We start from the raw sequence: 22994 nt of genomic DNA on the forward strand, positions 1-22994 counted from the left end.
GTAAAAGGAACAGTTTGTATAACATTTAAACAAGATGCTGGTACAGTAACTTTATTAGGTATAAAGTCAATATAATGTAGAAAGTACTTACTGGTTACATTCAGCCGGGTTCCATTTCCATAGACTTTTCCCCAAATGCCACAGATATAAACAGCGGAGTCAGGGCGCTCCAGGTCTCTGATGGTCAGAGTGTAGCTGTTACTGGCAACATCTCTGGAAAGCTGAAACCGCTCAGAGAGGCCGCGTGACCGGTAAACACTGTCATCTATAGAAAGACTTAATATTTTGTGATTCTTATCTGGTGAGAGGTACCAATGTACATCATATTTGTCCACACGGTCATCCACATTGCTGCTCTCCAAGGCACACCGAAACTGCACCGTTTGACCCTCGCAAACCTTCACAACCCCTGGAGACTGGATAAGAACCGGATTTGTCTTTAGACCTGTGAATAGTAAATAACTGAAGATCAGAACAGATCAGGACCCACAAAACATAATAACATGAAACGGAAGCTATTATAAAATCTCCTGTATGTTTACGAATGGATATTGTGTATTATCACTCATTTACAGCCTAGTTGTTTTAAACATCCCTCTTCCACATTGCACTGCACTGGCCGGCAATCCACAGTCAGCCCCAAAGCACACACACTGCAACTGAACTCAGGCCTGCTGCTGGACAGGTTCCTCGCACCATTACTGTGGAGCCTGGTATTAAAAGGAGCAGAAACTCAGGGGGAAGCTGCCAGTTTCAGTGTTCGCCACACCCAGCACAAGATTCGGATGTAGGTTGAGATAAAGAAGGCCCTCGGTCCATTCAATCTCATCCTTCCGGAATTCCAATGTTACCTTGGCCCCATCGCAGCATCCAGCTGTTTATTAAACCCGTCCAGTGTTCTGGCCTCCCCTGGTAACCCATTCCAGCTTTGGATTACCTTCTTCAAAGAAATCTGTCCTAAACTTGGCCTTTACAATGCTGACTGCGCCCTCCTGCCCTGGCTCTATCTGACAGGATTGTTCTGGGTTTACTTTAGCTTCCTGCCCAGCAAGTGTTGTCTTACCCGTGGACACACCGACTACCAAAATCTGCGGCACCTTTCATTGATTCGCACTGAACTCGCTTCCTCATTAATCAGCCCAGGGGTGAAGCTTGTTGAGCTCTCTTTGTATTTCAAATATAGATCGGCTGTATTTCAAACATGTTCCTCGTACAACTTTATTTTACAGGCACCTCTTCAGTTGAGGATTTCTCTGTAAGGTTTCCTTGTGTGAAACTGATGGAGTATTTTTTCACGTTCGAGTTTCTGGTTTTTTCAAGTTTAGAACGAGTTTCTGAAATCTGGTGGGAGGCAGATTGCTGGGTGGGGGCTACTCCCCCTCCCCCCCCCCGATCTACCCCCTCCCCGCGATCTACTCTGAATGTCACAATGTTTGGATTTGCTTTAAGCAGGGTTTGTAGGGTCGGGTGTTGGACAGTTCCTCACATGTCCAATAACTGGGTGTTAACTCCTGGGAGAGATGGAGAGGTCAGAGTTACTAATGGACATCTCCCAGTGAGCAGAATAAAACAGTAGAATCTGCTCCCCCCGCCCCACCCCCACCCTGCAACCCCCCCACTCCCCCCCACTCACCCCGCTACACCCACTCCCCCCGCTGCCCCCACTCCCCCCCACCCTGCTCCCCCCACCCCACCCTGCTCCCCCCACCCTGCTCCCCCCCACCCTGCTCCCCCTCCCCACCCTGCTCCCCCTCCCCACCCTGCTCCCCCCCACCCTGCTCTCCCCCACCCTGCTCCGCCTCACACTGCTCCCCCTCACCCTGCTCCCTCTCCCCACCCTTCTCCCCCTCCCCACGCCCCCCCCACCCTTCTCCCCCTCCCCATGCCCCCCCCACCCTTCTCCCCCTCCCCACGCCCCCCCCACCCTTCTCCCCCTCCCCACGCCCCCCCCACCCTTCTCCCCCTCCCCACGCCCCCCCCACCCTTCTCCCCCTCCCCACCCTGCTCCCCCTCCCCACCCTGCTCCCCCTCCCCACCCTGCTCCCCCTCCCCGCCCTGCTCCCCCTCCCCACCCTGCTCCCCCCCCACCCTGCTCCCCCTCCCCACCCTGCTCCCCCTCCCCACCCTGCTCCCCCCCACCCTGCTCTCCCCCACCCTGCTCCCCCTCACCCTGCTCCCCCTCCCCACCCTTCTCCCCCTCCTCACGCCCCCCCACCCTTCTCCCCCTCCCCACGCCCCCCCCCACCCTTCTCCCCCTCCCCACGCCCCCCCCACCCTTCTCCCCCTCCCCACCCTGCTCCCCCTCCGCACCCTGCTCCCCCTCCCCGCCCTGCTCCCCCTCCCCACCCTGCTCCCCCTCCCCACCCTGCTCCCCCCCCACCCTGCTCCCCTCCCACCCTGCTCCCCTCCCACCCTGCTCCCCCCCACCCTGCTCCCCCCCACCCTGCTCCCCCTCCCCACCCTGCTCCCCCTCCCCACCCTGCTCCCCCTCACCCTGCTCCCCCACCCCACCCTGCTCCCCCCCAACCTGCTCCCCCCCACTCCCCACCCGCTACCCCCACTCCCCTGCCCCACCCTGCACCCCCCCAATGTCCCCCCAACCCACTGCCCCCCCGCTGCCCCAGCCTACTCCCCCCTCCCCCCCGCTACCTCCCTCCCCCTCGCTGCCCCCCACCCTGCTCTCCCCCCCACTGCCCCCCCGCTAACCCCCCCCACTGCCCCCCCGCTAACCCCCCCCACTGCCCCCCCCGCTAACCCCCCCCACTGCCACCCCCCCCACTGCCCCCCCCGCTAACCCCCCCCACTGCCCCCCCCTGCTAACCCCCCCCACTGCCCCCCCACTGCCCCCCCCCATTAACCCCCCGCCCCCGCTAACCCCCCCTGCACCCCCACTGCCCCCCCCACTGCCCCCCCCCCGTTAACCCCCCGCCCCCGCTAACCCCCCCTGCACCCCCACTGCAAGAGATGACCTGCCGGTTACAATCTCAGCTGTTAAAATAAAGAGGAATTTGGATCCCAGCAAGACTGTGCAATGTGGTTTATTGCACTAAGACCCAAGGAACCTTTGCTTCTGTTATTCAACTTCCTCTTTGTTAATGAATTGCTTAATAGGTATACTGGACGGCAACGACTGAAAAAATCGTTATTTCAAAACATGTCGGGGAAATATGGGTGTGAAAGAAAAGCTTCAATCTTCAGGCAACTGAGGCTCTGAGGAGAGTTTGAATAGCCGGGGATCGTTTGCTTTGGAGAATTATTAATAGGCTAGAAATTGGTCATCGCTGCCCCCATCATCCGGGCGGAAAACAGGAACAAAAAGGACCAATTTCGCAGGGTCTGCACTGCAGCCCAAGAACGCCTGAAAACAGACATAGGATTTTCAGGCATCCGGGACAGCAGCCTAAAACAGGTGTTAGGACCCTTGAGTATGCTAATGACGCTGGCGCCAGTTACATCAAATAAGCGAAAATAAGCAAAAAGCTCCTTATTTGCATATGCAAAGGGGTAATGCCTGTGAATATCTGCTTATGTGGGTCGATATGAAATTGTGTGGATAACGTTCCTGTGAAGCACCATGGGAGGTTTTATTCCAGTAAAGGTGCTGTGTAAATACAAGTGGTTCTTAGTGAATGGGTTGGGTTGAATTGGGCCACAAACAGGCTGGGCAAACAGGGAGGTGGAGCCCAGCTTCTCCAAGTATTGGCTGAGCGGATTAAACACAAGGAGAACTGGCAGACCCCCAAATTCTGGTTCGAAAACAAATGGAGTTGTGAGCATTAGTGAATAAATGGCAGCAGTGGGAACAGCAACAAATCAGTAAGTTAATGGAACAGTGAGCACGGAATGAACTTCAGGGTCATGGGCTCACTACAATAAATTCATGAAGCAGCAGGCACATCAACAGATGAATGGATTCACGGAGCAACGTTAGTGAATTTACAGAGAATGGGCACACCAGCAAATCAATAAAGTAAGGGAGCAGCTGGCCTCAGTGAACTCATATCCCTTCTTCCCTTTGCCGCCAGTGCTTCCTGCCCCTGAAGCTGTTAACCGACTGTCACTGGTTTCACCAGCGATCTACTTTCAAAGCACTATGAGCGAATGTCATGAATTTGCTGACTATAAGGGCAAGTTCAAAACGCTAAAGGTGGTTTCAGCTACGAAAGAGGTGTTTAGTTTGCTATGGCACTTAAACAGTTAATATATATTTGTATAGTATAATCAGTTTATGTTCTTGTAAAGGTTCCTGCTGTTTAAAATCCACTGGTGGCTGAATTTTAATATTGATTGATATATAGATAGATATACATAAATAGGTGTATCCAATTCAATGATGTACACAAACATTCGTAATAAGGTGGATGAATTAGCAGTGCAAATAGAGGTAAATGAATATGATATGATTGGGATTACGGAAACATGGCTCCAGGGTGACCAAGGCTAGGAACTCAACATACAGGGGTATTAAATATTCAGGAAAGATAGGCAAAAAGGAAAAGGAGGTGGGGTAGCATTGCTGGTTAAAGAGGGGATTAACACAATTGTAAAGAAGGATATTAGCTCTGATGATGTGGAATCTGTATGGGTAGAACTGAGAAATACCAAGGGGCAGAAAACGTTAGTGGGAGTGGTGTATAGACCTCCAAACAGTAATGTGGAGGTTGGGGATGGCATTAAAAGGGAAATTAGAGAAGCGTGCAATAAGGGCACAGCAGTCATCATGGGTGACTTTAATCTAACCAAATTAGTAACAATACTGTGAAGGAGGAATTCCTGAACTGTATACGGGATGGTTTCCTGGACCAATATGTCGAGGAACCAACTAGGGATCAGGCCATCTTAGACTGGGTATTATGCAATGAGAAAGGATTGACTTGCAATCTTGTTGTGCGAGGCCCCTTGGGTCGGAGCGATCATATATGATAGAATTCTTCATTAAGATGGAGAGTGAAGTAGTTGACTCAGAGACTAAGGTCCTCAATTTAAATAAAGGGAACTATGATGGTATGAGATGCGAGTTGGGTAGGATTGATTGGGTAATGTCACTCAAAGGGTTGACGGTGGATAGGCAATGGCAAACATTCAAAGATCGCATGGATGAACTACAGAATTTGTTCATCCCAGTTTGGCATAAAAATAAATCAAAAAAGGTGACTCAACCGTGGCTAACAAGGGAAATTAGGGATAGCATAGGATCCAAGGAGAAGACATATAAAATGGCCAGTAAAAGCAATAATCCTAAGGATTGGGAGCAGGTTAGGATTCAGCAAAGGAAGACCAAGGGATTAATTAAGAGGGGGAAAATAGATTATGAAAGTAAGCTGGCAGGGAACATAAAAACTGACTGTAAAAGCTTTTATAGATATGTGAAGAGAAAAAGATTGGTGAAGTCAAGTGTAGGTCCCTTACAGTCAGAATCAGGGGAATTTATAATGGGGAACAAAGAAATGGCAGGCCAATTAAAGACATATTTTGGTTTGGCCTTCACAAAGGAGGACACAAATAACCTCCCAGAGATGTCGGGGAATATAGGGACTAATGAGAGGGAGGAACTGAAAGAAATCAGTATTTGTAAGGAAATGGTGTTGGGGAAGTTGACTGGATTGAATGCCGATAAATCCCCAGGGCCTGATAATCTACATCCTAGGGTACTTAAGGATGTGGCCCTGGAGATAGTAGATGCATTGCTGGTCATCTTCCAGAACTTGATAGACTCTGGAACAGTACCCATGGATTGGAGGGTAGCTAATGTTACCCCACTATTCAAAAAAGGTGGTAGAGAAAAAGCAGGGAATTATAGACCGGTAAGCCTGACATCGGTGGTGGGGAAAATGCTAGAGTCCATTATAAAAGATGTAATAGCAGAGCACTTGGAAAGCAGTGACAGGATCGGACAAAGTCAACATGGACTTACAAAAGGTAAATCGTGCTTGACTAATCTACTGGAATTTTTTGAGGATGTAACTGGTAAAATAGATAAGGGAGAACAAGTGGATGTGATGTATTTGGACTTTCAGAAGGCTTTCGATAAGGTCCCGCATAAGAGATTAGTGTGCAAAATTAAGGCACATGGGATTGGGGGCAAGGTATTGACTTGGATAGAGAACTGGTTGGCAGATAGAAAGCAAAGAGTTGGAATAAACGGGTCGTTTTCCGAGTGGCAGGCTGTGACTAGTGGGGTACTGCAGGGATCGGTCCTAGGACTCCAGCTGTTCACGATATATATTAATGATCTGGACGAGGGAATTTGATGTAATACCTCCAAATTTGCAGATGACACAAAGCTGGGTGGGCGTGTGTGCTGTGAGGAGGATGTCATGAAACTCCAGTACGATTTGGACAGGTTGGGTGCCTGGGCATAAACATGGCAAATGCACTATAATGTGGATAAATGTGAGGTTATATACTTTGTTGGCAAAAACAGGAAGGCAGATTATTATTTGAATGGCAATAGATTGGGAGAAGGGGAAGTGCAAAGAGACCTGGTTGTTCTTGTGCACCAGTTGCTGAAGGTAAGCATGCAGGTGCAGCAGGGGGTTAAGAAGGCAAATGCTATGTTGGCCTTCGTAGCGAGAGGGTTCGAGTACAGGAACAAGGATGTCTTGCTGCAGTTGTACAGGGCCTTGGTGAGACCGCACCTTGAGTATTGTGTACAGTTTTGGTTGCCTTATCTGAGGAAGGATGTTCTTGCCATGGAATAAGTGCAGCGAAGATTCACCAGGCTGATACCTGGGATGGCAGGAATGACGTATGAGGAGAGATTGTGTCGATTGGGCTTATACTCACTGGAGTTTAGAAGATTGAGAGGGGATCTCATCGAAACCTATAAAATTCTGTCAGGCCTGGACAGACTAGATGTAGGAAGGATGTTCCCGATGGCCGGGGAGTCCAGAACTAGGGGTCAAAATCTAAGGATAAGGGGTAAGCCATTTAGGACTGAGATGAGGAGGAATTTCTTCACTCAGACAGTGGTGTACCTGTGGAATTCTCTGCCACAGAGGGCGGTGGAGGCCAGTTCATTAAATATATTCAAGAAGGAGTTGGATATATTTCTTAAGGCTAAAAGGATCAAGGGATATGGGGAAAAGACAGGGACAGGGTACTGAATTTGGATGATCAACCATGATCTCATTGAATGGCGGAGCAGGCTCGAGGGGCCGAATGGCCTACTCCTGCTCCTATCTTCTATGTTTCTATGTTTCTACCACCCCAATGATGTACACAAACACTTAAAGAAAATATTCTGATTTGTCTTTCTTGGATCCAGAGTGGATGACCTCACACTTATCCAGCATAAAGCACACCTGTCATAGTTTTGCCCACTCAATTACTCTGTCTATGTAACTTCCTGTTCCCAGCTGCACAACTTATTGTGCCTCCTAACTTAGTGCCATCTGCAAACTTGGATATGCGACTCTCTATCTCTCCATCCAAGCCACTAATATATATGGTGAAAAGCTGAGGCCCAGGTACAGCTCCCTGGAGAACACCACTTGTCACATCCCACCAATCAGAGTGTCGATCAATGTCTCCTACCTCCCAACCAATTACCAACCTATGTCACAAAGTTACCTTCAATTCGGTGCCTTCTCATTTTTGATAATCTGTGCGGAACCTGATCAGGTGCTTTCTGGAAGTCCATGTAGACAACATCCGCAGACACTCCCCTATCCACCCTGCGAGTGACCTCCTAAACACATTCAACTAGGTGAGCCAGACATGAGCGACCCTTCACAATCCATGCTGACTCTATTTGATAGGCTCAGAATTGCCCGAGTGCTCCGTCGCTCTGTCCCCGATAGATTCCAGCAACTTCCCCACAACTGACATTAAACTGACAGCTCTGGAGTTACTCGGTTTCTGCCTCCCTCCCTTCTTAAAACACCGACTGACATTTCCAATTTTCCAGTCCAAGGACTTTATCCTGATTCTAGAGGACTTTGGAAAATTATGACTAACACATCTGCAGTTTCCTCACCTGTTTCTTGTAATATCCAGGGGTGGAAACCATCAGGTCCTGGAGATTTGTCGACCTTAAGTCCCAATATTTACTCCATTGACATTTTATTACATATATTAATTCAGTAAGTTCTTCTAAACAAATGCAAGGTTTTCATTTATCAAGTCTATCATTTCCTTCTTATCTATTATAGTCTCGCCTGCACCTGTCTTTATTGGGCCCACATTCCACCTCAGTCACTCTCTCTCTTAATATACTGAGAACTTCTGCTGTTAGCTTTGATACTCTTCACAAGTTTTTTTTCTGTATTCCTTTTTTGCACCTCTTACTTTCTTTGTATCCCTTTGTTGCTTTATTTCCACTTTGCCGTGCATTTGTGTCAGCCTTTTCTTTTAGCTTATTGCTGTCTCTTACCTCACAGGAGGTGCCAGCCTACTGATAGCTCACCCAAGCGACAGTTCTTCCGAAGTGAATCTGAACAATGCACCTTGGATGGCTTCTCAGCCTTGACGAGCAGTTGAGCCTATTGGTCTCCACAGCCCAGCAGTCACACACACAGATCAGGAGTGGGGTAACTGGGCAGTGGGGCTCAGTGTCACACCTTACCCTGTATTTGCCCATTGAATCATGAGAAAGCCCAAAATATCTCAAGTCTTAATCATAAGTATCTGACTGCAAAATACTCGACTCACACCACCCGCCCACAATCGGTAAATCAAACTCAAAAATGTAATCCTGTGAATCCAGAGCCAGGTTGGGTGACCCCACTCTGGGCATTTACTCACCCACTGCGACACAGAGGGTCAGAGTCACGGCTGAGAGCGTCGGGCCAAACATTTCATCAATCTTATTATTAAAAGAGGAGATTCCTGTTCATTCGCACACTGTATAATATGTTCCCGTTGATCTTTCAGAGATTGCTGATTGTCACTCAACGTCCTTACATGGTTGTCACAGCTCGAACACAAACCGCATAAAGAGGAAGGAATGACAAGGACCAGTGGGCTGTCCTCTGAAACAAAATATTCACACATCATCAAACCAGCAGCCAAACCAATACAAAAGCAAAATACTGCGGATGCTGGAAATCTGAAATAAAAACAGAAAATGCTGCAAATCCTCAGCAGGGCAGGCAGCATCTATGGAGAGAGAAACAGAGTTAACGTTTCAGGTCAATGACCCTTCGTCAGAACTGGAAAAGGTTGGAGATGGAACAGGTTTTTAAGCAAGAGCAGGGGCAGGGAATGGGGGGAGGGGAGGAAAGAACAAAAGGGAAGGTCTGTGATAGGCTGGAAGGCTGGAGAGATTGAATGACAAAAGGGATGATGGTGCAAGGCAAAAGGAGATGGTAATGGGACAAGTTAAGAAACAAAAGACGACTCTAGATGAAGTGTAAATGGCAGTGACAGAATGATCGACAGCTGCCAGGTGAAGCAGCCAAACTAGTTTGTACCAATCTCTCTTGAATGCAATGTTTCCCACTCGAGTCGAGAAGCACTGTCTGGGACAGGCTGGATGGACCTGTGGGTCTATTCCTCTCCAAAATTTTCAAATGTTCTTAATGTTTCACCAGAAATGGAACATTTGAGAAACCCTCTCACCTGAGCTGAAAATCTGCATCCCTTCCGGCATGTTCCTGCAGTAACTCCGAGGGACGTTTGGTGGAAAGGCCACAAATTAGGCCGAGGCCCCAGATATCCAGGTCCTGCCATTACCTTGGTGGTTCTGCTGGGTCTTGTAAGGGGCGAATCCTCTGCCTGCCCCAAACAAGGGTAGTGAGTAGGAGGTAGTGAAGCGAGGGGCTCCCAACGCTGAGGGTTCCGGTATCCCCAGCCTCTCACTCACCGGGCATATCCCAGGCGGCTGGAACCAGTGTATCAGCTGAAGTGAGGCCGGGAGTATCAGCTTCTTCCAAGGTGGAAGTGGGGCTGGGAGACTGAGCCTGGTCTCCCCAAGAAAGGAGGTGACATTTCTTTTGAAGTGTCAAGCGTGGTTCAGTGGGCAGTGCTCTCACCTCTGAGTCAGAAGGTTGTGAGTTCAAGTCACACTCCGGAGACCTGAGCCCATAATCCAGGCTGACACTCCAGTGCAGTGCTGAGGGAGTGCTGCGCTGTCGGAGCTGCCGTCTTTCAGATGAGACGTTAAACTGAGGCCCCGTCTGCTCTCTCAGGTGGATGTAAAAGATCCCACGGCACTAATCGAAGAAGAGAAGGGGAGTTCTCCCCAGAGTCCTGGTCAAGATTTATCCCTCAACCACCATCACCAAAACAGATGATCTGGTCATTATCTCATTGCTGCTAGTGGGATCTTGCTGTGTGTACATTGGCTGCTGCGTTTCCTACGTCACAACAGTGACTACACTTCAAAATTACTTCATTGGCTGTAAAGCACTTTGGGACGACCTGAGGTTGTGAAAGTTCTATAGAAATGCGAGTCTGTATTTATTTTGTTCTTGGTTCTTTATACTGGTAGCTGCTCCAGAGTGGCCCCCTGATATTCCCCCTTCTCTTCCTGCTAGTTACATTACTACTTCAAAGTAAGCCAGCAAACTATGACCAGAGGATACAAACAGGGATTAGAGCAAAGTACATTTCAAACTGAATATCAAAGAGTGCGAAATGTTTCAACACTGCAGAGAAAGGGCAGAAACACCGGGATTATTCAAAATGAAACATGATGATGTGACAAGTTAGGATACTTGAGTGATCAGAAGGGAACATTTCGCCTTTTCTCATCCCACAGAGATCTGGGAATAGATACACAAATCTCTACACGTAGCAACACAATTTGGTAAGGTCATAAAGAGTGCAAACAAAGTACGAGGGTTCAGTTGTCGAGGAACAGAATTCAAAGAATTGGAAGGTTACGTTAAATTTTTGCAGAACCTTGCTTAGACCACCCTCGGAGCTATTGTGTGCGGTTCTGGTCCCCATAACTACAGAAAGGATATTGAACCACTGGAGGAAGAGCAGGAAAGATTCACAAGCATGTGATCAGAATTGAGAGGAGGCAACTTTCGAGAAAGATTAAGCAGCCAGGGACTCTTTTAGAAACAGAAAAATAGGAGCAGGAGTCGGCCATTCGGCCCTTCGAGCCTGCTCCGCCATTCAATATGATCATGGCTGATCCTCTATCTCAATACCATATTCCCGCTCTCTCCCCATACCCCTTGATGCCTTTTGTGTCTAGAAATCTAACTATCTCCTTCTTAAATATATTCAGTGACTTGGCCTCCACAGCTTTCTGTGGTAGAGAATTTCACAGGTTCACCACCCTCTGAGTGAAGAAATTTCTCTTCATCTCAGTCCGAAATGTCCTACCCCATATCCTGAGACTGTGACACCTCATTCTAGACCCCCCAGCCAGGGGAAACATCCTCCCTTCATCCAGTCTGTCTAGCCCTGTCAGATTTTTATACGTTTCAATGAGATCCCCTCTCATTCTTCTAAACTCTAGTGAATACAGGCCTAGATGACCCAATCTCTCCTCATACGGCAGTCCTGCCATCCCAGGAATCAATCTGGTGAACCTTCGCTGCACTCCCTCTATGGCAAGTATATCCTTTCTTAGATAAGGAGACCAGAACTGCACACAGTACTCCAGGTGTGGTCTCACCAAGGCCCTGTATAACTGTAGTAAGACATCCTTGCTCCTGTACTCAAATCCTCTTGCAATGAAGGCCAACATACCATTTGCATTCTGAACTGCTTGCTGCACCTGCATGTTTGCTTTCAGTGACTGGTGTTCAAGGACACCCTGATCCCTCTGTACATCAACATTTCCCAATCTATCACCATTTAAATAATATTCAGCCTTTCTGTTTTTCGTACCAAAGTGGATAACTTCACATTTATCCACATTATACTGCATCCGCCATGTATTTGCCCACTCACTCAACTTGTCTAAATCGCCTTGAAGCCTCTTTGCATCCTCCTCACAACTCACAATCCCACCTAGCTTTGTGTCATCAGCAAACTTGGAAATATTACATTTGGCTCCCTCATCCAAATTATTGACAGATATTGTGAATAGCTGGGGCCCAAGCACTGATCCCTGTGGTACCCCAGTAGTCACCGCCAGCCACCCCGAAAAAGACTCATTTATTCCTACTCTCTATTTCCTGTCTGTTATCCAATATTCAATCCATGCCAGTATATTATCCCCAATCCCATGTGCTTTCATTTTGCACACTAACCTCTCATGTGGGACTTTATCAAAGGCCTTCTGAAAATCCAAATACACCACATCCACTGGTCCTCCCTTATCTATTCTACCAGTTACATCCTCAAAAAACTCCAGTAGGCTTGTCAAACATGATTTCCCTTTCATAAATCCATGTTGACTTTGTCTAATCCAGTTGATATTTTCTAAGTGTCCTGTTATCACATCCCTTATAATGGATTCTAGCATTTTCCCTACTACTGATGTTAGGCTAACTGGTCTGTAGTTCCCTGTTTCCTCTCTCCCTCCTTTTTTAAATAGTGGGGTTACATTTGCCACCCTCCAATCTGCAGGAACTGTTCCATAATCTATAGAATTTTGGAAGATGACAACCAATGCATCCACTATTTCTTTTAGTACTCTGTAGTGCAGAATATCAGGCCCTGGGGATTTATTGGCTTTCAGTCCCATTAATTTCTCCAGCACTATTTTTCTACTAATACTAATTTCCTTTAATTACTCCTTCTCACTAGAAACATAGAAACATAGAATATAGGAGCAGGAGTAGGCCATTCGGCCCCTCGAGCCTGTTCCGCCATTTAATGAGATCATGGCTGATCATCCAAATTCAGTACCCTGTCCCTGCTTTCTCCCCATATCCCTTGATCCCTTTAGCCTTAAGAACTCCTTCTTGAATATATTTAATGAATTGGCCTCAACTGCCTTGTGTGGTAGAGAATTCCACAGGTTCACCACTCTCTGGGTGAAGAAATTCCTCCTCATCTCTGTCCTAAATGGCTTACCCCTTATCCTTAGACTGTGACCCCTGGTTCTGGGCTCCCCGACCTTCGGGAACATCCTTCCTGCATCTAATCTGTCTAGTCCTGTAAGAATTTTTTAAGCTTCAATGAGATCCCCTCTCATTCTACTAAACTCTAGCGAATACAAGCCCAATCGACCCAATCTCTCTTCATACGTCATTCCTGCCATCCCAGGTATCAGCCTGGTGAATCTTCACTGCACTCCCTCCATGGCAAGGACATCCTTCCTCAGATAAGTTGACCAGAACTGCACACAATACTCAAGGTGTGGTCTCACCAAGGCCCTGTACAACTGCAGCAAGACATCCTTGATTCTGTACTCAAATCCTCTCGCTACGAAGGCCAACATACCATTTGCCTTCTTAACTGCCTGCTGCACCTGCATGCTTACCTTCAGCGACTGGTGCACAAGGGCACCCAGGTCTCGTTGCACTTCCCCTTTTCCCAATCTATTGCCGTTCAGATAATAATCTGCCTTCCTGTTTATGCCACCAAAGTGGATAACCTCGCATTTATCCACATTACACTGCATCTGCCATGCATCTCCCAATCACCCAACCTGTCCAAATCACACTGGATTTTCTCTGCATCCTCCTCACAGCACACACACACACCCAGCTTTGTGTCATCTGCAAACTTGGAGATATTACATCTAGTTCCCTCGTCTAGATCATTAATATATATTGGCCCAGAAATTCAGGTCTCCACGGGTGAGTACGCATGGGGTACTCACCCGTAAGCCCAATGGAAGTGCCGGTTTCCTGCATGCACTGCGCATTCGCGGGAAACCGGCACTTCCATTCCCCTGAAAGAAGGGGTTCAGAGGTGGAACGCATGCGCAGGAGAGGCAGCGTGTGCGCATGGAACTTATGTTTTTTTTGCAGGTTTTCCCGGGAGGGTAAGTCTCTAGCAGTTACACTTTTAAAAAGCAGGCGCAAGACCTGCTTTTAACAAGGAAAGTGGTGAATTAATTAAAACGAAAACATTTTTTCACAGGTTTATTATTTTTAAATACTTTAAAGAAAGGTAAGTTTAATTTTAGCCCCGTTAGAACATGTAAGCTTGACATCGGTAGTGGGGAAAATGCTAGAGTCCATTATAAAAGATGTAATAGCAGAGCACTTGGAAAGCAGTGGCAGGATCGGACAAAGTCAACATGGATTTACAAAAGGTAATTCATGCTTGACTAAGCTACTGGAATTTTTTGAGGATGTAACTGGTAAAATAGATAAGGGAGAACCAGTGGATGTGGTGCATTTGGACTTTCAGAAGGCTTTCGATAAGGTCCCGCATAAGAGATTAGCGTGCAAAATTAAGGCACATGGGATTGGGGGCAAGGTATTGACTTGGATAGGGAACTGGTTGGCGGACAGAATGCAAAGAGTTGGAATAAATGGGTCGTTTTCTGAGTGGCAGGCAGTGACTAGTGGGGTACCGCAAGGATCGGTCCTAGGACCCCAGCTGTTCACAATATATATTAATAATCTGGACGAGGGAATTGGATGTAATATCTCCACATTTGCAGACGACACAAAGCTGGGTGGGAGGGTATGCTGTGAGGAGGATGTCGTGAAACTCCAGTACGATTTGGACAGGTTGGGTGATTGGGCAGAAATATGGCAAATGCGCTACAATGTGGATAAATGTGAGGTTATCCATTTTGGTGGCAAAAACAGGAAGGCAGATTATTTTTTGAATGGCAATAGATTGGGAGAAGGGGAAGTGCAAAGAGACCTGGGTGTTGTTGTGCACCAGTCGCTGAAGGTAAGCATGCAGGTGCAGCAGGCGGTTAAGAAGACAAATGGTATGTTGGCCTTCGTAGCAAGAGGGTTCGAGTACAGGAACAAGGATGCCTTGCTGCAGTTGTACAGGGCCTTGGTGATACCGCACCTTTAGTATTGTGTGCAGTTTTGGTCGCCTTATCTGAGGAAGGATGTTCTTGCCATGGAAGGAGTGCAGCGAAGATTCACCAGGCTGGTACCTGGGATGGCAGGAATGACGCATGAGGAGAGATTGTGTCAATTGGGCTTGTACTCACTGGAGTTTAGAAGATTGAGAGGGGATCTCATCGAAACCTATAAAATTCTGTCAGGCCTGGACAGACTAGATGCAGGAAGGATGTTTCCGATGGCCGGGAAGTCCAGAACCAGGGGTCACAGTCTAAGGATAAGGGGTAAGCCATTTAGGACAGAAATGAGGAGGAATTTCTTCACCCAGAGAGTGGTGAACCTGTGGAATTCTCTGCCACAGAGGGCGGTGGAGGCCAGTTCAGTAAATATATTCAAGAAGGAGTTGGATATATTTCTTAAGGCTAAAGGGATCAAGGGATATGGGGAGAAGGCGGGGACAGGGTACTGAATTTGGATGATCAGCCATGATCTTATTGAATGGTGGAGCAGGCTCGAAGGGCCGAATGGCCTACTCCTGCTCCTATCTTCTATGTTTCTATGTAATTAATTTTTTCAAAAATGTAAGTTATTGTTTAAAACAGTTATTTCATGTAATTTATAGTTATTTTAAAAATGTGTTTTTTAAAAATTTATTTGAAGTTTTAGTGATGTTTTGGGGCTTATAGTATTTATAGGTTTGACAGCTCTTCCTGTCAAACTTATGAATGAAGCATTCCCTGCTACCATTGGCTCTCCATGGCCCACGTGATCCCAGGGGACGCATCGAACTAACTGCGCCCCTGGGATACGCAAGCACTGCGCGCCGGCAGTTGGAGGAGGCCCAGGATCGGAATCCCACGCGGGCCCACAGCTCAACGGCCAGCGCGCTAGGTAAGTGCAGGTCGGGGGCTTGCACCCGCGGGAAGCCCCCATCCCGAATTTCTGGGCCATTGTGAATAACTGGGGTCCTAGCACCGATCCCTGCAGTACCCCACTAGTCACTGCCTGCCACTCGGAAAAAGAACCGTTTATTCCAACTCTTTGCTTCCTGTCTGCCAACCAGTTCTCTATCCAAGTCAGTACCTTACCCCCAATCCCATGTGCTTTAACTTTGCACGCTAATCTCTTATGCGGGACCTTATTGAAAGCCTTCTTAAAGTCCAAATACACCACATCCACTGGTTCTCCCTTATCTATTTTTTTTATTTTTATTCATTGATGGGATGTGGGTGTCGCTGGCTGGTTAGGCCTGCATTTAGTGCCCATCCCTAATTGCCCTTGGGAAGATGGTGGTGAGCCGCCTTCTTGAACCGCTGCAGTCCATATGGTGTCGGTACACCCACAATGCTGTTAGGGAGGGAGTTCCAGGATTTTGGCCCAGCGACAGTGAAGGAACGGCGATACAGGTCCAAGTCAGGATGGTGTGTGGCTTGGAGGGGAACTTGTATGTGATGTTCCCATGCGTCTGCTGCCCCTGTCCATCTAAGTGGTAGAGGTCGCGGGTTTGGAAGGTGCTGTTGAAGGAGCTTTGGCGAGTTGCTACAGTGCTTCTTGTAGATGGTACACACTGCAGCCACAGTGCGCCGGTGGTGGAGGAAGTGAATGTTGAAGGTGGTGGATGGAGTGCCAATCAAGCGGGCTGCTTTATCCTGAATGGTGTCGAGCTTCTTGAGTGTTGTTGGAGCTGCACTCATCCAGGCAAGTGGAGAGTATTCCATCACACTCCTGACTTGTGCCTTGTAGATGGTGGAAAGGCTTTGGGGAGTCAGGAGGTGATACACTCGTTGCAGAATTCCCAGCCTCTGGCCTGCTCTTGTAGCCACAGTATTTATATGGCTGGTCCAGTTCAGTTTCTGATCAATGGTAACCCCCAGGATGTTGATAGTGGGGGATTCAGCGATGGTAATGCCATTGAATGTCAAGGGGAGATGGTTAGAGTCTCACTTGTTGGAGATGGTCATTGCCTGGCACTTGTGTGGTGCGAATGTTACTTGCCACTTGTCAGCCCAAGTCTGAATGTTGTCCAGGTCTTGCTGCATATGGACACGGAGTGCGTCAGTATCTGCCGAGTCTCGAATGGTGCTGAACAGTGTGCAATCATCAGCGAACATCCCCACTTCTGACCTTATGATGGAGGGAAGGTCATTGATGAAACAGCTGAAGATGGTTGGGCCTAGGACACTGCCCTGAGGAACTCCTGCAGTGATGTCATGTGATTGAGATGAATGACCTCCAACAACCACAGCCAACTTCCTTTGTGCTAGGTATGATTCCAACCAATGGAGAATTTTCCCCTTGATTCCCATTGACTTCAGTTTTGCTAGGGCTCCTTGATGCCACACTCGATCAAATGCTGCCTTGATGTCAAGGGCAGTCACTCTCACCTCACCTCTTGAGTTCAGCTCTTTTTCCATGTTTGGACCAAGGCTGCAATGAGGTCAGGAGCTGAGTGGCCCTGGCGGAACCCAAACTGGGCATCAGTTAGCAGCTTATTGCTGAGTAAGTGCCGTTTGATAGCACTGTCGACGATACCTTCCATCACTTTCCTGATGACTGAGAGTAGACTGATGGTGTTGTGTCTGTGTATAATAAGACACAGACTGCAGGAGAACGGTATAACAGGTATTTACTCAACGTGGCTCACACGGGAACTGATCTGTACAGATTACTACTCAGTGCTATATACAGGTGTGGTCACTGCCGGTACTGCAGTATACATGAGCTGTAAAAGATAGTTCCCCCCTTAAAGGTATATACATTACAGATGGGACGGTAATTGGCCGGGTCGTATTTGTCCTGCTTTTTGTAGACAGGACAGACTTGGGCAATTTTCCACATTGCCGGGTAGATGCCAGTGTTGTAGCTGTACTGGAACAGCTTGGCTAGGGGTGCAGCTAGTTCTGGAGCACAAGTCTTCAGTACTATTGCCGGAATGTTATCAGGGCCCATAGCCTTTGCAGCATCCAGTGTCTTCAGCCACTTCTTGACATCACGTGGAGTGAATTGAATGGGTTGAAGACTGGCATCAGTGATGCTGGGGACCTCAGGAGGAGGCCGAGATGGGTCATCCACTCGGCACTCCTGGCTGAAGATAGTTGCAAATGCTTCAGCCTTGTCTTTTGCACTCACGTGCTGGGCTCCACCATCATTGAGGACGGGGATATTTTTGGAGCCTCCTCCTCCTGTTAACTGTTTAATCGTCCACCACCACTCATGACTGGATGTGGCAGGACTGCAGAGCTTTGATTTGATCCGATGGTTGTGAGATCGCTTAGCTCTGTCTATCGCATGTTGCTTCCGTTGTTTGGCATGCAAGTAGTCCTGTGTTGTACCAGTTACATCCTCAAAAAATTCCAGTAGTTTAGTGAAGCATGATTTACCTTTTGTAAATCCATGTTGACTTTGTCCGATCCTGTCACTGTTTTCCAAGTGCTCTGCTATTACATCTTTTATAATGGACCTAGCAATTTCTCCATTACCGATGTCAGGCTTACCGGTCTATAATTCCCCGTTTTCTCTCTACCACCTTTTTTAAATAGTGGGGTTACATTAGCTACCCTCCAATCCATGGGGGCTGTTCCAGAGTCAATAGAATTTTGGAAGAGGACCAGCAATGCATCTACTATTTCTAGGGCCACTTCCTTAGGGACCCTAGGATGTAAATTATCTGGCCCTGGGGATTTATCGGCCTTCAATCCCGTCAATTTCCCTAACACCATTTCCCTACAAATACTGATTTCATTCAGTTCCTCCCTCTCATTAGACCCTATGTTCCCCGACATCTCTGGGAGGTTATTTGAGTCCTCCTTTGTGAAGACAGAACCAATGTATGTATTTAATTGGTCAGCCATTTCTTTGTTCCCCATTATAAATTCCCCTGATTCTGACTGCAAGGGACCTACACTTGACTTCACCAATCTTTTTTTCTTTACAAATCTATAGAAGCTTTTACAGTCCGTTTTAATGTTCCCTGCAAGCTTACTCTCATACTCTATTTTCCCCCTCTTAATTAATCCCTTTGTCCTCCTTTGCTGAATCCTAAACTGCTCCCAATCCTCAGATTTGCTGCTTTTTCTGGCCAATTTATATGTCCTCTCTTTGATCTTATGCTATCCATAATTTCCCTTGTTAGCCATGGTTGAGTCACCTTTTTTGTTTTATTTTTATGCCAAACAGGGATGAACAAATTCTGTAGTTGATCTATGGGATCTTTAAATGATTGCATTTGCCTATCCACTGTCAACCCTTTAAGTAACATTCCCCAATCCATCCTAACCAGCTCGCGCCTCATACCATCGTAGTTTCCTTTATTTAAATTGAGGACCCTAGTCTCCAAGTCAAATACTGCACTCTCCATCTTAATGAAGAATTCTTTCATATTATGATCGTTCCTCCCCAAGGGGCCTTGTACAACAAGATTGCTAATTAATCCTTTCTCATTACTAGACCCTTGGTTCCCTCGCATTTCTGGGAAGTTCTTTGTATCCACTTCCGTGAAGACAGAACCAAAGTATTTGTTTAATTGCTTTTAACCATTTCCTTGTTCCCCATTATAAATTCTCCCGTTTCTGACTGTAAGGGACCTACATTTATCTTCACTAATCTTTTTCTTTTTACATACTTGTAGAAGCTTTTACAATCTGCTTTTATGTTCCTTGCAGGTTTACTCTCATACTCTATTTTTCCCCTCTTAATCAATCTCTTGGTCCTTTTTTTCTGAACTCTAAACTGCTCCCAATCCTCAGGCTTGCTACTTTTTCTGGCAACTTTATATGACTCCTCTTTGGATCTAATAATATCCTTCATTTCTTTTGTTAGCCATGGTTGGGCCGCTTTTCCTTTTGTGTTTTTGCGCCTGAAAGAAATGTATAACTGTTGCAATTCATGCATTCGTTCCTTAAATTTTAGCCATTGATGAAGCTTTTAATGGAGCTCCCCAATCTATCATAGCCAACTCACTCCTCATACCTTTGTAGTTTCCTTCATTTAGATTTAGGACCCTAGTTTTGGATTGGACTTCTTCACTTTCCATCTTAATGAATAATTCTATCATGTTATGGTCACTCTTCCCTAAAGGACCCAGCACAACAAGATTATTAATTAACCCCTTCACATTGCGCAATACCTAATCTAGGATAGCCTGTTCACTAGTTGGCTCCTCAACGTACTGGTCTAAAAAACCATCTCGTACACACTCCAGGAATTCATCCTCAACAGTATTATTGCTAATTTGGTTTGGCCAGTCTATATGTAGATTAAAGTCACCCATGATTACTGTAGTACCCTTGTTACATGCATCTCTAATTTCCTGTTTGGTGCCATCCACTACATTACCACTACTGTTTGGAGGCCTATAGACAACTCCCACCAATGATTTCTTCCCCTTGGTGCTTCTTAGCTCCACCCACCCAGACTGATTCTACATCTTGATTTTCTGAGCCAATATCCTTTCTCACTATTGCTCTGATTTTATCCTTTACTAACAACGCCACCCCACCTCCTTTTCCTTTTTGCCTGTCCTTCCTAAATATCGAATATCCTTAGATATTCAGCTCCCAGCCTTGGTCACCCTGCAGCCATGTCTCCGTAATCGCAATTATATCGTATCCATTTACATCTATTTGCACTGTTAATTCGTTTACCTTATTACGAATGCTTCGTGCATTCAGATACAGTGGCCTAGAAATTGAGTTGGCGCCGCGCCAGGGCTTTAGCGCCGGAAATTTAGCGCCGGCGCTAAGTCCCCCTGCGCGCGCCAAAAATTCAGTAGCGCCGCGCCCAGACGGCTGCCGGCGCTACTGGAGGGTGTCAGCGCCTCGCAATGGGCGCTGACTGCCGCATTGCGGCGCTAATCCGCCGCTGCGGCACCCGATGCAGTGCGGCAGGCTGGGGAAGTGCAGGCCTCCTCCTTCCGTTAAGGAGGAGCTGCCTGCACCCGACCGCTGGCCGTTGATCTGTGGAGAAAAATGAGCCCGGCACCTCGGAGAAGTGCCGGGCTCGCGGCCCACATGCATCTGTGCCGCGGGGGGGTGTTGGAGGAGCCCGGGGAGGGAGGTGCGGGCAGGCAGCCGCCGGGAAAGCGGCCGGCCGCCGCGCGACCTTAATGCGCCGACGCTAAGACCCGTAGCGAACTTTTGAAAAATCGTTGGTTGCGGCTGCCACGGGCGAGGCGGCCGCAACTCAATTTCGGCGTTCGGGCACGTTGCCACGGCAACCGGGACGCTGCGCACACCGATGACGTCATCGGTGCTGGCGCAGCGCAACCGGCTAACGCCGATGGCAGCGCCCAAGTGAATTTCTCAATCGGCTGTACCTGCGGCGCTAGGCCCTCTAGCGCCTCAAAATGGGCGCTAACCCCACTCAATTTCTAGGCCAGTGCCTTTAGATTTGTCTTTTTAACATTTTTAGGCAACTTAACATTTTTTTGTACTATGGCCCTATTTGTCTTATTACCATTTTTTCTTACCCGGACCCTATTTGTTGGTGTCCTCCTTTGTTTCTCTGCAAAAGAGAAGACTAAGAGGAAACCTGATTGAGGTCTTCAAAATTATGAAGGGGGTTTCGATAGGGTGGACGTGGAGAGACTGTTTCCACTTGTGAGTGAGTCCAGAAGGTAAGATTGTCACTAACAGATCAGATAAAGAATTAAGGAGGAACGTTTACACAGAGAGTGGTGAGAATGTCAGAACTCGCTGGCGCATGGAGTGGTTGAAGCTGGTAGTCTTGATTTAAGGGGAGGTGTGATGCATCCATGAGGGAGATAGAATAGAGGGATACTGTGGCAGGGTGGGAAGATGCAATCAGAGTGGGAGCAGGCTTGTGCGGAGAATAAACACTGGCACAGACCCCTGGGCCTAAGCACTTATAAGAAATACGTTGGCTGGGCATTTTCCTATTGTGGTATGGCTTCTAAAAATAAATTGACCTGTTTTAGCAGAAGTGGTTGTTTGTGACCCAGTTTTGGATGCCAATCACATGTGTGAAGGACAGAAATCTGTTCCTGTTGGGAAGTGCCATTACGGGAGCAGTGTAAGAGGAAGTCAATTCTAAATATTATCACTGCAGCTTATTTTTCAATGAACATTTTAAAAGAGCGGCTTTGTTTGTGGGTTTGATGACGTGTGTACATTAACTTTAAACTGGGGATGACACCCGCCCCTGCTGATTTTCTGATCTCTATTGGGCTGTGCATGGAGAAATTTAAGAAAGACACTTATAGAAACAAAATCAGTGCAATCAGTCTGGGAACAAACATCACAAATAAGAGAGAAGTACAAGAACAAATGATCTTGAAAGACTTCCTCTTTTTTACTGTGTTTTTGCAATTTTACTGGAAAGGAAATTGTGAGGTTGTAAACTGCGCACACGTAGAACGCCTTCTTCCACTTCTGCAATGTTTCAACCCCTGCCCATCTGCTTCTGAAACCCTCACCCATGCTTTGTTACCTACAGACTCGACTATTCCAACGCTCTTGTGGCCAGCCACACATCCTCCACCCTCCATAAACTTGAACTCATCCAAAACTTTGCTGCCCGGGCCTTAACTCGTTCACCCATCACCCCCTGTGCTCGCTGGCCTACATTGGCTCCAAGTCCAACCAACGCCTCAAATTTAAAATTCTCATCCTTGTGGTTAAATCCCTCCATGGCCTCACCCCTCCCTACCTCTGTAACCTTCGTCAGCCCTACAACCCTGTGAGGACTCTGTGTTCCTCCAAATTTGGCCTCTTGTGCATCCCAGTAAAATTTTGGAGTCCATTATTAAGGAGACAGTAACAGGACTTTTGGACAATCATAATTTAATAGGACAATGTCAGCATGGTTTTATGAAGGGGAAGTCATGTTTGACAAATTTGCTGGAGTTCTTTGAGGAAGTAACATATAGGGTGGATAAAGGGGAACCAGTGGACGTAGTGTATTTAGACTTCCAAAAGGCATTTGACAAGGTGCCACACAAAAGATTATTGCTTAAGATAAAAAATCACGGGATTGGGGGTAATATTCTGGCATGGATAGAGGATTGGCTATCTGACAGAAGGCAGAGAGTTGGGATAAATGATTCATTCTTAGACTGGCAATCAGTAACTAGTAGTGTTCTGCAGGGGTCAGTGCTGGGTCCCCAACTCTTTACAATCTATATTAACGATTTGGAGGAGGGGACCG

General features: G+C 47.3%; 1 protein-coding gene and 1 pseudogene across 2 annotated transcripts in view; one reads left to right on the forward strand and one right to left on the reverse strand.

The window, feature by feature from the left end:
- LOC147120837 (uncharacterized) overlaps window positions 1-8854 on the reverse strand; it is a 93379-nt pseudogene extending 84525 nt beyond the window's left edge. The window contains exons 1-2 of the transcript XR_015075798.1: window positions 8746-8854; window positions 92-445 (exon numbers count right to left, since the gene is read on the reverse strand). The product of XR_015075798.1 is annotated as an uncharacterized LOC147120837 (transcript). The remainder of the gene's footprint in view (window positions 1-91; window positions 446-8745) is intronic.
- LOC147120835 (uncharacterized) overlaps window positions 1-22994 on the forward strand; it is a 225593-nt gene that overhangs the window by 182029 nt on the left and 20570 nt on the right. The gene's annotated exons all lie outside the window — the stretch shown is intronic.

This window comes from Somniosus microcephalus, chromosome 3 (assembly GCF_052327205.1).
Source record: "Somniosus microcephalus isolate GS21.2 chromosome 3, FLI_Smic_1.0, whole genome shotgun sequence".
Classification (NCBI taxonomy): Eukaryota; Metazoa; Chordata; class Chondrichthyes; order Squaliformes; family Somniosidae; genus Somniosus; species Somniosus microcephalus.